The 15,548-nt window shown below is 52.3% G+C and overlaps 1 protein-coding gene across 6 annotated transcripts in view; it reads left to right on the top strand.

Moving 5' to 3' along the window:
- The window catches only part of PPP1R12B (protein phosphatase 1 regulatory subunit 12B), a 168,585-nt gene that overhangs the window by 16,097 nt on the left and 136,940 nt on the right, over positions 1-15,548 (top strand). The gene's annotated exons all lie outside the window — the stretch shown is intronic.

The raw sequence follows: 15,548 nt of genomic DNA, 5'->3' as shown, positions 1-15,548 counted from the left end.
GAAAGCTTTTGTGAAGTTCAGACAGATTGCTGTGTTCGAAGTACCACAGCTTTTGTATAAACTTGAAGCAAGTTTTAAATTGAGTGAATTGGTAGAAGTATGAGAATTGTAGTAATGATAAAACGTTTTTTAGTACAGTTTGGAAATCGGTGTGTAAATGCAATCTTGTACCTAAAAAGACTTACATCCTTTTAGAAGTCATCGGTGAATTAAATAAAATTAGTCTTTATTTTAATTTGATATGAAATTGCCCCGGAAGTTGTTATTTGTAATAAAGTAATATGGAAAGGATCGTTTAAGTTTTCTCAATATAATGTAAATGTTGAATAACAGGATAGGGGAGCGAAACAGAATCCGTGACGGACGGTGCATCTGTTCTCTGAATGCTGGGTGCTCTCCTGTGCCCGCACGTGCTGCAGGGCCCGCAAGGAGAAGAGAAGAAGAATCAGCCTCCTCCCCCAAGGACGCGACACCTTTGGGTGGGATGAGGTGTTATTGCGGGAGCAAATCATTACTGGCTGTGTAAGGCGGGTGACCGTGGGATGGATGGTGTGGGTGCTCTGAGGAGGGTGTAAGGCGGTGACCGTGGGATGGACGGTGTGGTGCTCTGAGGAGGCTGAGGCTGCTTTAGTTGGAAAAGGCACTGTTGGGGCAGCTTGTTGGGCGTCTCTCAACTGCGTATTGAGTAAAGAGATTGACTGTTTTGGCACAGAAGAGTAACCTGAGGAGAGTATTTTAAATGATTAATGTGATGAAGACTGTTTTGGATGGACTGAGTTAGAACTGGACGTGGAACAACAGACTGGTTCCAAATAGAAAAAGGAGTACGTCAAGGCTGTATATTGTCACCCTGCTTGTTTAACTTATATGCAGAGTACATCATGAGAACCTCTGCGCTGGAGGAAGCACAAGCTGGAATCAAGATTGCCAGGAGAAATATCAATAACCTCAGCTATGCAGATGACACCACCCTTATGGCAGAAAGTGAAGAAAAACTAAAGAGCCTCCTGATGAAAGTGAAAGAAGAGAGTGAAAAAGTTGGCTTAAAGCTCAGTATTCAGAAAACTAAGATCATGGCATCTGGTCCCATCACTTCATGGGAAATAGATGGGGAAACAGTGTCAGACTTTATTTTTTGGGGCTCCAAAATCACTGCAGATGGTGACTGCAGCCATGAAATTAAAAGATGCTTGCTCCTTGGGAGAAAAGTTATGACCAACCTAGATAGCATATCAAAAAGCAGAGACATTACTTTGCCAACAAAGGTCCATCTAGTCAAAGCTATGGTTTTTTCAGTAGTCACGTATGGATATGAGAGTTGAACTGTAAAGAAGCTGAGCACCGAAGAATTGATGCTTTTGAACTGTGGTGTTGGAGAAGACTCTTGAGAGTCCCTTGGACTGCAAGGAGATCCAATCAGTCCGTTCTAAAGGAGACCCAGTCCTGGGTGTTCATTGGAAGGACCGATGTTGAAGCTGAAATTCCAGTCCTTTGGCCAGCCACCTGATGCAAAGAGCTGACTCATTTGAAAAGACCCTGATGCTGGGAAAGATTGAGGACAGGAGAAGGGGATGACAGAGGGTGAGATGGTTGGATGGCATCACCGACTCAATGGACATGAGTTTGAGCAATCTCCAGGAGTTGGTGATGGACAGGGAGGCCTGGTGTGCTGTGGTCAATGGGGTTGGAAAGAGTTGGACACGACTGAGCGATGGAACTGAACTGACCAACTGGCTGAGGCCAAAGAAGCAGAAGTTAAGATGCTCAGTGGCTTGTGGAGTGGCTTCCATGGCCCCGTAATGGGGGAACACAGGATGGTGACACTTCCCAGACAGAGAAAGCAGGAGAGGACAGAGGCAAAGGCAGCCTTAACATTTGGACAGTGCCCTGAGATCCAGCAGATGCTTGTTCAGCACCCGTTGGGTGCCGGATGCTGGCAGCCCAGTGGTGAGGAAGCCCCATCCACTGCTTAGCCATGAGCAGACACAGGTTGCACAAGGAGGCTGGTGAGGGGCAGAGCAGGGCCCTGTTCAGGCGTGTGTTGCTCGAGGTAAGGCTAGGAGATGCCACGTCACTGGCGTGTGCTCAGCAGTCAGAGTTCGGAGAAGGGCTGAGGTCTGAGGCGTGTTGGAGTCAGGGTCAACAGGCCCGGGGCCGTGACCAGTTGGTGGCGTCCTCCCCTCAGCGGCCCCAGCTCCCTTCGTGTGGCGCTGGCACTGCCCCCTCCCGGCCCCGCTCTCCTGAGCTGCTCGGCAGAGCAGGAGAGACCTGGCATTTCTCCTTGGCTGCGCTGCAGACACACTGAGGTTTGTAGTGAAGCCGCAGCAGATGTTTAGGGTGGGATGCGGGGCCGGGCCGTGCGGATGTCGGCCCTGGTCCGCCACGCAGGAGCTCAGGCCAGCCACTTTCTGTGCCGTCTCACCGCAGGTGAGGGGAGGGTGATGGCAGTCTCCGACTCAGGCTGCTCTGAGCACCGGCTCAGCGAGTGTGTAAGGTGCCGCGCACACTGCCGGGCATGGCTTGCGCGTCCTGGCTGGGGGCGTGGATTGTGCGATGCCTCGTCTGGGTCCTCGTTATCGCCTGCCAGCATCGTTGTCATCCCCGATGACCACGCCTCAGGGACCACCCCCATCTTCACTCTTTCCTGGGAAGGATGGTGACCTAGTCATCATTACTTAAAGAAAGGAAAGGCACGTCCGGGCTCCTGCTGTACACCTGCAAACGCTCCGTTGCCCTGTCTCCTTGCCACCTCCTCTCAGAGGCTGACTGTGCCCTCCCCTGCTCCTGCCCCGGCCCTGTGCCCGTCTCTGCCTTCCTGCCCCTCTCGCTGCCTGTCGCCTTCTTTCCTTTCAGACACTGCGGGCGTCTCCATTCTCACAGATGAAGCGACCTCCAGAAGCCCAGTCCCTTAGTCTTCATGCCTTTTCAGACTTTGCTTCCTTTGTCCTCAGATTCTCTCTTCTGCCCCAGCTCCTGCACTCCGCTGAAACTGCTTTCCTGAGGGTCGCGCTTTCCCAGGCTCCTGAGCGGCCGGCCTGCCCTCCGCCTTGGTGCCTTCCCTCTTGGGCCGTTTCATAACGTGTCGCGCACTTGGCTCCTGTAATTACCGAGAACTCTTCTTGTCCTTCCGCTTCATTGCTTGTCCCCCGCTGTTCTGTTGCGTCCTGAATCCCTCCTTCCCACTAACCCTCCACTGCCCCTCTTCCCAGATGTTCACCCTCTGCCTGCTTGGTCGCCCCTCGTTGCTCCTTTGGTGGCCTTGCCCGCCCCAGGGCCTCATCCGGAGCTTCTGCGTGGGTTGTGTCCAGGTCTGTCCAGCCCTCCGTCTGGGTATTTCCAGAGCAAAACTGTTTTCACGCCAGACGTGGACCTGTTCCTCCTGTCTAGTCTTTGGGGAGGAAGTTATCATTCCCCTGCTGCCCATCTGACTGCAGGAGAATCATCAGCATCGCTGTGGTGAAGGTGGAGACGCTAAAGCACCTGAACCGGCTGGTCTGGGGCAGCCCCCGGGCCCCCCTCCTGGGCTCACCACACTGGGAGTCGTGGTGGTCTCCAGGAGGCCACAGTAGACTTCCCCTGTGGTCTGCTGCCAGCAGGACGAGCCAGTCCTCTTAAACGCCTCCACTCGAGCCGTGGGGGCCCCGTGCGGGCCCGTGTGATCGGCGTGCCCGTGGAACACTGCGGGCATCCTGCTCCTCTGCTGATCCCGTGGAGCACTGCGGGCATCCTGCTCCTCTGCTGATGGCCCCCTTCCCCTGGCGCACACGTACAGCGTGCGGGCCCGTGTGATCGGCGTGCCCGTGGAACACTGCGGGCATCCTGCTCCTCTGCTGATGGGCCCCCTTCCCCTGGCGCACACGTACAGCGTGCGGGCCCGTGTGGTCGGCGTGCCCGTGGAACACTGCGGGCATCCTGCTCCTCTGCTGATGGCCCCCTTCCCCTGGCGCACACGTACAGCGTGCGGGCCCGTGTGATCGGCGTGCCCGTGGAACACTGCGGGCATCCTGCTCCTCTGCTGATGGGCCCCCTTCCCCTGGCGCACACGTACAGCGTGCGGGCCCGTGTGGTCGGCGTGCCCGTGGAGCACTGCGGGCATCCTGCTCCTCTGCTGATGGGCCCCTTCCCCTGGCGCACACGTACAGCGTGCGGGCCCGTGTGGTCGGCGTGCCCGTGGAACACTGCGGGCATCCTGCTCCTCTGCTGATGGCCCCTTCCCCTGGCGCACACGTACAGCGTGCGGGCCCGTGTGGTCGGCGTGCCCGTGGAGCACTGCGGGCATCCTGCCCATCTGCTGATGGCCCCCTTCCCCGGGCGCACACGTACAGCGTGCGGGCCCGTGTGGTCGGCGTGCCCGTGGAACACTGCGGGCATCCTGCTCATCTGCTGATGGGCCCCTTTCCCCTGGCGCACACGTACAGCGTGCGGGCCCGTGTGGTCGGCGTGCCCGTGGAACACTGCGGGCATCCTGCTCATCTGCTGATGGGCCCCTTCCCCTGGCGCACACGTACAGCGTGCGGGCCCGTGTGGTCGGCGTGCCCGTGGAACACTGCGGGCATCCTGCTCATCTGCTGATGGGCCCCTTCCCCTGGCGCACACGTACAGCGTGCGGGCCCGTGTGGTCGGCGTGCCCGTGGAACACTGCGGGCATCCTGCTCATCTGCTGATGGGCCCCTTCCCCTGGCGCACACGTACAGCGTGCGGGCCCGTGTGGTCGGCGTGCCCGTGGAACACTGCGGGCATCCTGCTCATCTGCTGATGGCCCCCTTTCCCCTGGCGTGTTTTAGTAGCACCTCTCGTTACCTGTGAAATACCCGTCTAGTGACGGAACTTACATTTAAAACATGATCGCTGCTGAATCTGATTCCACACCAGAGTATTTGTCGGAATACAGAGGCCTGGGCTCCCCTTTGGAAACCCCAGTTGAGTGGGCCCAGCCTGGCAGTCTGTATTGTCACCTGCCCGCAGACCGTTCCGATGCAGCATTTGGAAACCCTTGGAATGCAGGCAGAAAGGCAAGCAGTGTGGCACCTCTGGTGTTAGCCCGTCTTAGCAGCTTCCGTCTCTCCTCCTGGCCACTCTCGGGGACAAGCACAGACAGCGCCTGCCCCTGCCCGCCCGCCTCCGCTTCCGCTCCTGTGGCTGTGTCTGCTGTGGTGCCCCCTGCCCGCCCACCCTCCACTTCCGCTCCTGTGGCTCTGTCTGCCAAGGTGCCCCCTGCCTGCCCGCCCTCAGCTTCTGCTCCCGTGGCTCTGTCTGCCGAGGTGCCCCCACCTGCCCACCCTCCACTTCCGCTCCCGTGGCTCTCTCTGCTGCGGTGCCCCCTGCCCGCCCACCCTCAGGTTCTGCTTCCGCGGCTCTGTCTGCCGAGGTGCCCCCCGCCCGCCCGCCCTCAGCTTCTGCTCCTGTGGCTCTGTCTTCTGCGGTGCCCCTGCCCGTCTGCTGGTGTGGTATAGTCCCTAAGTTGTATCTGGCTCTGTGTCCCCACGGTATGTAGCCTGCCAGGCTCGTCTCCATGGGATTCTTCAGGCAAGGATACGGGAGTGGGTTGCCATGCCTGCCTCCAGGGAGCTTCCTGACCAGGGCTCAGACCCGAGTCTCCTGCCCCGGCAGGCAGGTTCTTCACTGCTGAGCCACCATGGACGCCCTTTCTGCCCTCTGCACCTGCAGAGTCCTCCTGGCCTTCAGGGCTTAGCTCAGACGTCACTGCCTCTGAGACAGCGACCCTGTTAAAATTCATTCTTCCTTCTGTCCTGTTCTCACGGCATCCTGCTCTTGATGTGGCTTTGGCAGCCGTGTGAGACGCCGTCTCCCGCAGCTTCAGGCCTGCCATGTCTTGGGCTAGGCCCTGAGCCCCTGCTTGCAGAGCTCTCTCAACCATCCTTTCTCCTTAGTGTCCAGCACACTGCTGGGAAAAAATGAGTCTGTTCCCATGCAGGTTCTGGAGGCAGGTGGGCTCTCAGACCGGGGCTGCCCTTGGGGAGCTGCATGTTGAGGAAGGGAGCGGGGAGCACCTGAGGGGGAAGCCAAGGGCCAGCTGGTGTCTTGTGGAAGCTGAAGAAGGACAGGGAGGTTCTTCAGCTGTCCCCTCATCCACCAGCATTTAACCACATGTTTACTGAGCATCACTGCATGTCACAAGGGCTTCCCTGGTGGCTCAGCGGAAAAGAATCTTCTGCAGTGCAGGGGACATGGGTTCAATCCTTGGGTCGGGAAGATCCCCTAGAGAAGGAAGCAGCAACCTACTCCAGTATTCCTGCCTGGGAAGCCCATGGACAGAGGAGCCTGGCAGGCCACAGTCCACAGGGTCGCATAGAGTCGAACACGACTGAGTGACTAAAAAACAACACTGCCCATCATGCACTGTCCTAGGTAAGAGGAATATCACGTGATGCAGAGTACTCCGGAGTGTGCTTCTGTCTAAAACAGACAGGAAAGTCAAAACCCTGAAAGCAGGGTTGATCCCAGGTCTCCGCAGTGGGTCTTAGCCACGCGACCGCCAGGGACGTCCCCACATGTTTTCATTTTAAACAATGGAAAAAAATGTAGCTTAGGACTGACGCTCAATCAGCACCCAAATGCACGCATTCAGTCACTGTAAGTTCTGCTCAGCTACGCGGGTGAAGACGTGGAGGCGCTTCACAGGCTGCGCATCGCATCTCTCTCCGAGCGTCGCGCGTGGCAGGCAGAGCTGCTGCCGCCCCGGTGGTTCCAATACGACCTGTAAACGAAGGGGAGAGCGTGCTTCTCACGGTGTCTGTGAGCACCGTTGGCCTTGGGGGTCACCGTCCCTGTTTCCCACCCGGGGAGTGGACAGCAGAGCCCGGCCAGGTCTTGCGCTCAGCATCGCCCGTCCCCCGCTCAGCCCTGGCCCTGTCTCTCTCCATGGCACCGGCAGAGGTGGTCTCTGCTCCTCTGTAACCTGTGTGCTTACGATTTATTCCAAGACTTCTCCTGGCTGCTGTTTCTCTGAATCTGAGTGCATCCCTTTGAAGACCTCTGCTCCACAGGAATGATTACGCACATTCCTTTTGACTATGAATTCTCCTTATTTGAGTCATATTTGCTCTGTTCTAACACTGGAAGGACTAAGGTCTGAAGTGTCTGCGATGTCACCTTTAAGTCACTGCTCCATCTTCCACCAGGGTTCACATGGTCGCTTAGAGTAACTGGACTGCACAGATGGCACTGGCGTTGGTGAAGCGAGTCCTTGCTCTACTCCTGACTGGCTGTGTTCTCTGTCTCACAGATGCTGACGCAAACCTGCATCTCCCTCTTTCTGAAGACCTGACCTGTCTAGTTGTTCTTTCTGTTGTTGTTTGGTTTTGGTGGCATCTTTATTTATTATTTAATAGTGATATAGATAAAGTTTAAATCTTATTGATCCCTTGAATTTTTTTAGACTCATTTCTTTATGTAGAGATAGTTATACAACAAAATGAAATTGGTCGTATTTTTAAACTGTGGGCTAGCACATCCTGTTACCGTTTGAATTTTGGGGAGGAGGAAGCCGTTTCTTTTTAGGCGTCTTCCTCATTAAACTGAGAAGCTTGTGCCGCGTCGTGTGTGCGCAGCGTTTCCCCTTTCTGGCTGGCTGCACGCTCGCTCGTGGTGTGAGCACACAGACGGCGGAGACAGCGGCAGACGCTGCCCTGGCTGCTGTGTTGCTGTTACAGTGACGGCTGCTTTGAGCAGACTTTGGTGATTTCTGTGTTGGGCTGCACTGGGTCTCGGGCGCTGTGAGTCTCTCCGGGGGCCGTGAGGGAGGTTCTTGTCGCTCCACGTCCTGCGCACCAGCTGCCTCGGGTTCTTTACAGCACTGACTCCTCGGACCGCGGCCGAGAAGGTTCCCGAGTCTGTCACTTGCGTTCTCAGTGCAGCTCTGCGGAGCGCTTTTGTGGGCAGCTGTCGGTTCTGCTGCGTGGGTTTCTTCGTGATTAGTTGTCAGATCTCAGGACCAGGTGGCGCATCGCCTGATATTTGGGGTTTGCGCGTGCCTGCCGTCGCATCAGGCTTGTGGGAGTCGAGCGGGACTGGACGTGCCTGTTGCAGGATCTCCTCTCCCCCGTCACACGGGCCGGGTCTCAGCGGTTTGTGTCTGCAGGGCCCCGTCTGTGTCTCTTCTGGGCCCAGTACTCCTTCCCTGTGGTGGCTGCTCTGTGGGAGAAGAGAAACCTTGGATCCTTCAAGTGTATTTTCTGTTTCAATCATACTAATTGCCACCTTTCCCTCTGGTTAGTGTTGTGATAGTTTAAATGATTGTTCCAAGAGCCTTTTTTTTTTTTTTTAATACAGAGAGACTTTATTCAAAAGGATTGTTGCAGGGGAGGAAGGGACTCTGCAGATAGGGGGAGGGGGTTTTGCAGTAGGGAGAATCCTGGCTCTGCTATCCGGGAGCCCAGGACCTGTTATTCATAGTATTATTCATGACTGACTTCAGAAATGTGCCTGTAAACCTGAGTACTTTAATGAGTTCCTCTGTATTTAGTGTGTTCCATTGACCCTCTTTGTGGGAAAAATCAAGGCACTGAATAGTTAATAATTGGCTTAAGTGCTATTTTATCAAACACCTTGACAAAGTGCTTTTTGTTTTTCAAGGTGGTATATTTATCTTGAGATTTCCCAGGTGGCTCAGTGGTAAAGAACCCGCCTGCCAATACAGGAGACCGGCAGGAGCCTTGAGTTCCATCCCTGGGTCGGGAGGATTCCCCGGAGGAGGAGATGGCAGTCCACTCCAGTATTCTTGCCTGGGAAATCCATGGACGGAGGAGCCTGGCGAGCTGCGGTCCATGGGGTCACGAAGAGTTGGAGACCGAGAGACATCTCACTGCCATTTGCTTTTTGTAACGTGCTGGTCTGCATGAGGGCCATTTTCATGAGGACCTACTGAGATATATCTTTGCCTAAGGCCTTTTTTAAAAAAAAAAAAAAAGGCATGAAGAATTGAAATTGAGTCCAGGGAGAAGAATGTTTTAGGGACATTCGAGGCCAGTGCACAGAGTCTGTTGACTGAGAGAGTGGAGCGGTGATGTCTGGGTCTGCATGCAGTTGCTGGTTTTCCCTCGGACTTCTTGGTGCTTGCTCTGGTCTTTCCGCTGCCCTCTTGGCTGACCTGGGGAAATCACTGTGCCCTTGGCCTTTACCACAGCCCTGGGAAACAGATGCTTTAAGTAACTGTAAGGTCTTGAGTTAAAGAGCTGTCAACCATGTCAGTGTGGCATATTGACGAGTAAAGTTGCTGGTGCTCTGGGAAGTAGGGTGGGCCATACTGTTTACATAGGCTGTCTCACTGAGTGTATAAAAATATGTTCAGAGCAGGAAAGGTGAAACTTGGTTTCAAAAAGATGAAGGGTTTCTTTCTGCTTGTTCTTAGTTACATAAAGACTTTGACACTCTAAAATGCCCTAATCAAAATTTCTGTGAAAATCTGGCAAGGTCATTCTGAGGTTTATCTGAAAGAATCAATCAGAATGTGTTCAGAAGTAGCCAAGGGACTTCCCGGGCAGTCCAGTGGTTAAGATTCCAGGCTTCCACTGCGAGGGGTGTGGGTTCAGTCCCTGGTTGGGGAACTAATGCCCCACAAGCTCAGTGTGTGGCAGAAAAAGAGGAAGAGCCAAGGAAAACCCCAGAGCCCACTGAGCTGGGTCTTGCCCACCAGGTGCCAAAGCCTAGCACCGTTGTGGTTGTTCAGTCGCCTGGTCACGTCCAGCTCTTTGCGACCCAGCAGACTGCAGCACGCCAGGCCTCCTGTCCCTCACCATCTCGCGGAGTTTGCCCAAGTTCGTGTTCATTGCATCGGTGATGCCATCCTGCCATCTCATCCTCTGACACCTTCTTCTTCTGCCCTCAATCTTTCTCAGCATCAGGGTCTTTTCCCATGAGTTGGCTGTTGGCATCAGATGACCAAAATACTGGAGCTTCAGCATCAGTCCTTCCAGTGAATATTCATGGTTGATCTCCCTTAAGGTTGACTGGTTTGATCTCCTTGCTGTCCGAGGGACTCTCAGAAGTCTTCTCCACCGCCACAGTTCAGAGGCATCAATTCTTTGGCCTTCTTTACAGTCCAGCTCTCACAACCATATGTGACCACTGGGAAGTCCGTAGCCTGACCATACGGACCTTTGTCGGCAGAGTCGCGTCTCTGCTTTTCAACAGTGTCTAGGTTTGTGATCGCTTTCCTGCCAAGAACAGTCGTCTTCTGATTTCCTGGCTGCAGTCACCGTCCACAGTGATTTTGGGGCCCAAGAAGAGGAAAGCCGTCACTGCTTCCACCTTTTCCCCTTCTGTTTGCCATGCAGTAATGGGGCCGATGCCATGATCTTAGTTTGTTTTTTAAATATTTTAGTCGTAAGCCGGCTTTCTCTCTCCTCCTTCACCCTCATCAGGAGGCTCTTTAGTTCCTCTTTGCTTTCTGCCATTGGAGTGGTATCACCCGAATATCTCAGGTTGTTGATGTTTCTCCCGCCTTTCTTGATTCTGGATGAGCCTATAACTCATCCAGCCCGATGTTGCCCGCGATGTGCTCAGCATGTAGGTGAAACAAACAGGCTGACAGCAGACAGCAATGTCGGACTCCTTTCTTGATCTTGAACCAATCAGTTGTTCCATCAGTTCAGTTCAGTCACTCCGTCATGTCCGATGACTTTGTATAGTTGATGAAACAAGAGACAGGTAGATGCTTTTCTGAAATTCCCTTGCTTTCTCTATAATCCAGCGAACGCTGGCAATTTGATCTCTAGTTCCTCTTCCTTTTCTAAATCCAACTTGGACATCTGCAAGTTCTTGGTGCCCATAATGCTGAAGCCTAGCATGCAAGATTTTAAGCATGGGAGATGAGTGCAATTACCTGGCGGTTGGCACATTCTTTGGTACTACCCTTCTTGGGAATTGGGGTGAGGATTGGCATTTTCCAGTCCTGTGGCCACAGCTGGGTCTTGCAGATTTGCTAACGTGCTGAATGCAAGACCTTGGTGTGGCGTCCTCCTCTAGGATCTGAATAGTTCTGTGGGGATTTTGCCGCATCCAGTAGCTTTATTAGCAGCAGTGCTTCTTCAGGCCCACTTGACTTCGCACTCCAGCATGTTTGGCTTTGGGTGGCTAACCACACCACTGTAGTACTCTGGTTCATTAAAATCTTTTTCAATACAGTTCCTCCCTGTATTCTTTCCAGCTCTTCTGATCTCTTCAGCATCTACTAGGTCTCTACCATTTTATCCTTTATTGTGCCCGTCTTTGGGCGAAATGCTCCCTTGATGTTGCCAAGTTCCTGAAGAGATCTCTAGTCTTTCCCCTTGTGCTGTTTTCTTCTATCGTTAAACGCTGTTCACTGAAGAAGGCCACCTTGTCTCTTCTAGCTTTGAAGCTCTGCGTTTAATTGGATGTGCCGTTCCCTCTCTCCCTTGCTTTCCCTTCCCCTCTCCCTTGCTGCTCTACATTCTTCCACTGTTCGTGAAGCCTCCTCGGATGACTGCTTTGCCTCTCGCGTCCCTTTTCTTTGGGTGGTTTTGCTTGCCACCTCGTGTGCTGCGGACCTCTGTCCATAGTTCTTCAGGCGTGCTGTCAGCCAGCTGGTCCCGTGGGTCCATTCGTCTCCTCTACTGGGAATTCATACAAGATTTAAGTCATGCCTGGCTGGCCTAGTGTTTTTCCTGATTTTCTTTAGTTTAAGCCTGAATCTTGCTATGAGAAGCTGAGGATCTGAGACACAGTCAGCTCCAGGTCTTGTTTTTGCTGACTGTGTACATCTTTTCCATCTTTGGCTACAAAAATGTAATCGGTTTGATTTCGGTTTTGACCATTTGGTGATGTCCGTGTGTAAAGTTGTCTCTTGTGTTGTTGAAAAAGAGTATTTACCTGTAGTAAAGTCATTAATTTCAATAGTATTGATACAGGAAAAGATATAGATCAATGAAAGAAATAGAGGTTCCAGAAATACAAATGGGAATTTAATTTTGATGAAGATGGCTTTTCAAATTAATAGGACAGAAATGGACTGATTAATCAGTGGTGTTAGAGGACAGTTCTCTAGCTGGTGGGAAAAAGTTAGAGCCCATAAATCTCAGCATCCGCAAAATAAGTTCCAAAGAATCAAAGATCCAGTCAGAGAATGGATCCAGGATCCACCATGTGGATCCACGTGTCCATGTAAGACGAGGAATCTGAAATATGACAAAACGAACCTAGCTACGAAACAGAAGCAGGCTCACGGACGCAGAGACGAGGCTTGTGCCTGCCCAGGGGGAGGGGCTGGGCAGCGACGCAGCGTGTACTCAACACACAAGCATAGTCGTTGTTAGGAGGACATACAGGTGAATATTTTTATAACCAGGAATAGAGGACGGGGTGGGAGTGAAAAGGCTTCCTAAAGAAAACAAAACTCAGAGCTCCTGTAAGACAAGACATTATACAAAAGTTGAAAGATGGACAGCAGACTAGGAAGGAGGTTTATGATCCGAGGATCAGGGCAATGAATTCTTCATAAAAGCAGTTTAAAATTTTTTAATTTTATTTATTTGAATTATAGTTGATTTACAATGTGTTAATATCTACTGTTCAGCAAAGTGATTCAGATATATACACACACACACACACAGACACGTTCTTTTTTTTAAATACCCTTTTTCATTATGGTTTATGGTAGGATATTGAGCTTCTCAGGTGGCTCAGTAGTTAAGGATCCGCCTGCCAAGGCAGGAGACTTGGGTGTGATCCCTGGGTCGGAAAGATCACCTCCAGAAGGAAATGGCAACCCCACTCCAGTATTCTTGCTGGGAGAATCCCTTGGACAGAGGAGCCTGGCAGGCTACAGTCCACAGGGTCGGGGGATCACAGAGAGTCAGACACAGCTTAGCGACTAGGCGTGCGCCTCAGGACGCGTACTTCCCTGCGCTGTACAGCCCACCTGCTGGGTATCCATGCTGTGCACAGAAACTCATGTCTGCTGACCTCCAGCTCCCACTCAAACCCTCCCCCGGCCCCTCCCCTTGGCGACCACCGATCTGCTCTCTGTCTGTGAGTCCGTCTCTGTTTTGGAGACATGCTCATTTTGGTCATCTTTCAGATTCCAGATGTTAGTGATACGGTATTTGTCTTCCTCTCTCTGACTTACGTAGTATAATAGTCTCTAGGCCCATCCATGCTGCTCCAGACATCATTGTTTCGTTTTTTATGGCTGAATAATACTGCACTGACGCACGTGCCGCCTCTCTACCCGTTCATCTGCCGACAGACATGGAGGTGTTCTCCTGCCTCGGCTGTTGTGAATAGCCCCACTGTGGGGGTGCATGTGTCTTTTTGAATCCGAGTTCATGCAAACAATTTTTAAGAATTTAATTATCCAAAAGAAAAATGAAGAAAGGCTATGAATGGGCATCTGTTTTTTTGGGTGGAAAATATGTGGCATAAAACCCATACGGAATTGCCAGGGACCCAGAATTGCTGAACAGTCGTGAAAAGGAGTAAGGTAGGAGGCCTCACTGCCTGGTCAGAACCGACCTCAGAGCAGTGCTGATCGAGACAGCGTGGTTTTGGCACAAAGGTGGACATACAAGTCAGTGAGATAGAATTGAGAGTTCAGAAAGAAATTCACCAACTGATTTTTTACGAAGGTTCCAAGACCACTCAGTAAGGAAATCATTTTTTTCAGCGAATGGGGCTACAGCAGTTGTGTCGTCCCATGCCAAAGAGGGAGGTTGGACCTTTACCTCGTCCTGTATTCAGAAATTAACTCAACATAGACCACAGACCTGAGTGCAAACGCTAAAACTTTTAGAAGAAAACATAGCAGTAATATTTTCCATGACCTTGGACTTGGTAAAGGATTCTTAGATATGACACCACAAGCATGATGGGGGGAAAAAAAGAAAAGATAGTTTGAACTCATTGAAATTAGAATGTAGAGAAGCTGGAACTGTCACACCCTGGAGGGGATATAAGATGGTAAAGCAGCTTTGGAAAACAGCCTGGCAGTCCCTCAAACAGTTACGTGTGGTGTTACCCTATGACCCAGCAGTCCCGCCCCAGGTAATACGTGCACTCAAAGTAGATGGAAGACGTTCCCGTAAAAACCTGAACACAGATGTTTACAGCAGCATTGTTCGTGATAGCCAAAAGGTTGGAGACAACCCAGATGGCCGTCAGCTTATGACTGGATGACCAGAATGTGGTGTGTCCAGATGCTGCTAAGTCACTTCAGTCGTGTCCGACTCCGTGCGACCCCATAGATGGCAGCCCACCAGGCTCTCAGTCCCTGGGATTCTCCAGGCGAGAACACTGGAGTGGGTTGCCATTTCCTTGTCCAGTGCATGACAGTGAAAAGTGAAAGTGAAGTCGCTCAGTCGTGTCCGACTCTTCACGATCCCATGGACTGCAGCCTACCAGGCTCCTCTGTCCATGGGATTTTCCAGACAAGAGTACTGGAGTGGGGTGCTATGAAGTCCTGGGGCTTATCTGGAGGTCCAGTGGTTAGGAATCCACCTTCCAAAGCAGGGAACTTGGGTTTGATCCCTGGCTGAGGAGCCAAGATCCCACACGGGCAGCTAAGCCCACACACCACAAGTAGAGAAGCCAGAGACTCAGAAGCTACCGAGTCCATGCACTCTAGACCCCGAGAGCCACAGCAGATGAATGTCGGCTTGAGTGCAGCCAAATAAATAAGGAAAGGAGTGAAGTACTGATACACGCTATAGCTTTGGATGAACCTTGAGAATGTGCGTGAAAGATGTCACAGAAGCCTGCATACTGTATGATCCGTTCATATGAAGGCCCAGACAGGGAATCAGCCAGCATGAGAAGTAGAGGAGTGGTTACCTAGGGCTGGGGAAGGGGGCTCACAGGTGGGCTTTCTTTTTGAGGAGACAGAAATTTTCTAAAATTGACCATGGTGATGGATTCACTCGGACTGTACTAAAAAAGAGAAACTAACACTGAAGAGCAAGCATACCACGGAATTATGTACTTTAGTGGGCACGTTACGTGGTGTGTGTCTCAGTAAAGCAGTTTTAAAATCTTAAAAACTGAGAAACTGCCCACTTTGATTATTAATCAGGAAAAGGCACACTGAAACGATGTTTTTGTTCAGAACCTTAACGTAAGTGTAAACACTGGCTCTGTCAGGTGTGGCTGTGGGCGTGGAATTGGGACACGGGGCGCTTACACTCTTGTGAACGGGTGAAGCCTCTTCAGAGGCCGATCGGCGAAATTCATAAAAGCGCGTGCAGATTATTTGGCCCCAGGTTTTCTTCACTTTTATTGGCACGTGTACTGAAAGATGTGTGCACGGAAGTTTTCTTCGTTTAAAGGTGATTCTGTTTATTTCTTCACTGGATCTTCCTCTGGGCGCAGCGAGCGGCTGGGTCAGGCTTCTCACCGAAGGGGCTCCTGCTGTGCGCACGGGCTCCAGGGCCTGAGGCTTCGGAGGGGACTCATGGGAGCTTCTGCTGTGGGCACAGGCTCCAGGGCCTGAGGCTTCAGGGGGGGACACGTGGGGGCTCCCGCTGTGGGCACAGGCTCCAGGGCCTGAGGCTTCAGAGGGGTGCGCCTGGACTCAGTTG

The sequence above is a fragment of the Bos indicus x Bos taurus genome, chromosome 16 (genome assembly GCF_003369695.1).
Source record: "Bos indicus x Bos taurus breed Angus x Brahman F1 hybrid chromosome 16, Bos_hybrid_MaternalHap_v2.0, whole genome shotgun sequence".
NCBI lineage: Eukaryota > Metazoa > Chordata > Mammalia > Artiodactyla > Bovidae > Bos > Bos indicus x Bos taurus.
This window is presented reverse-complemented; position numbering and strand designations above follow the sequence as displayed.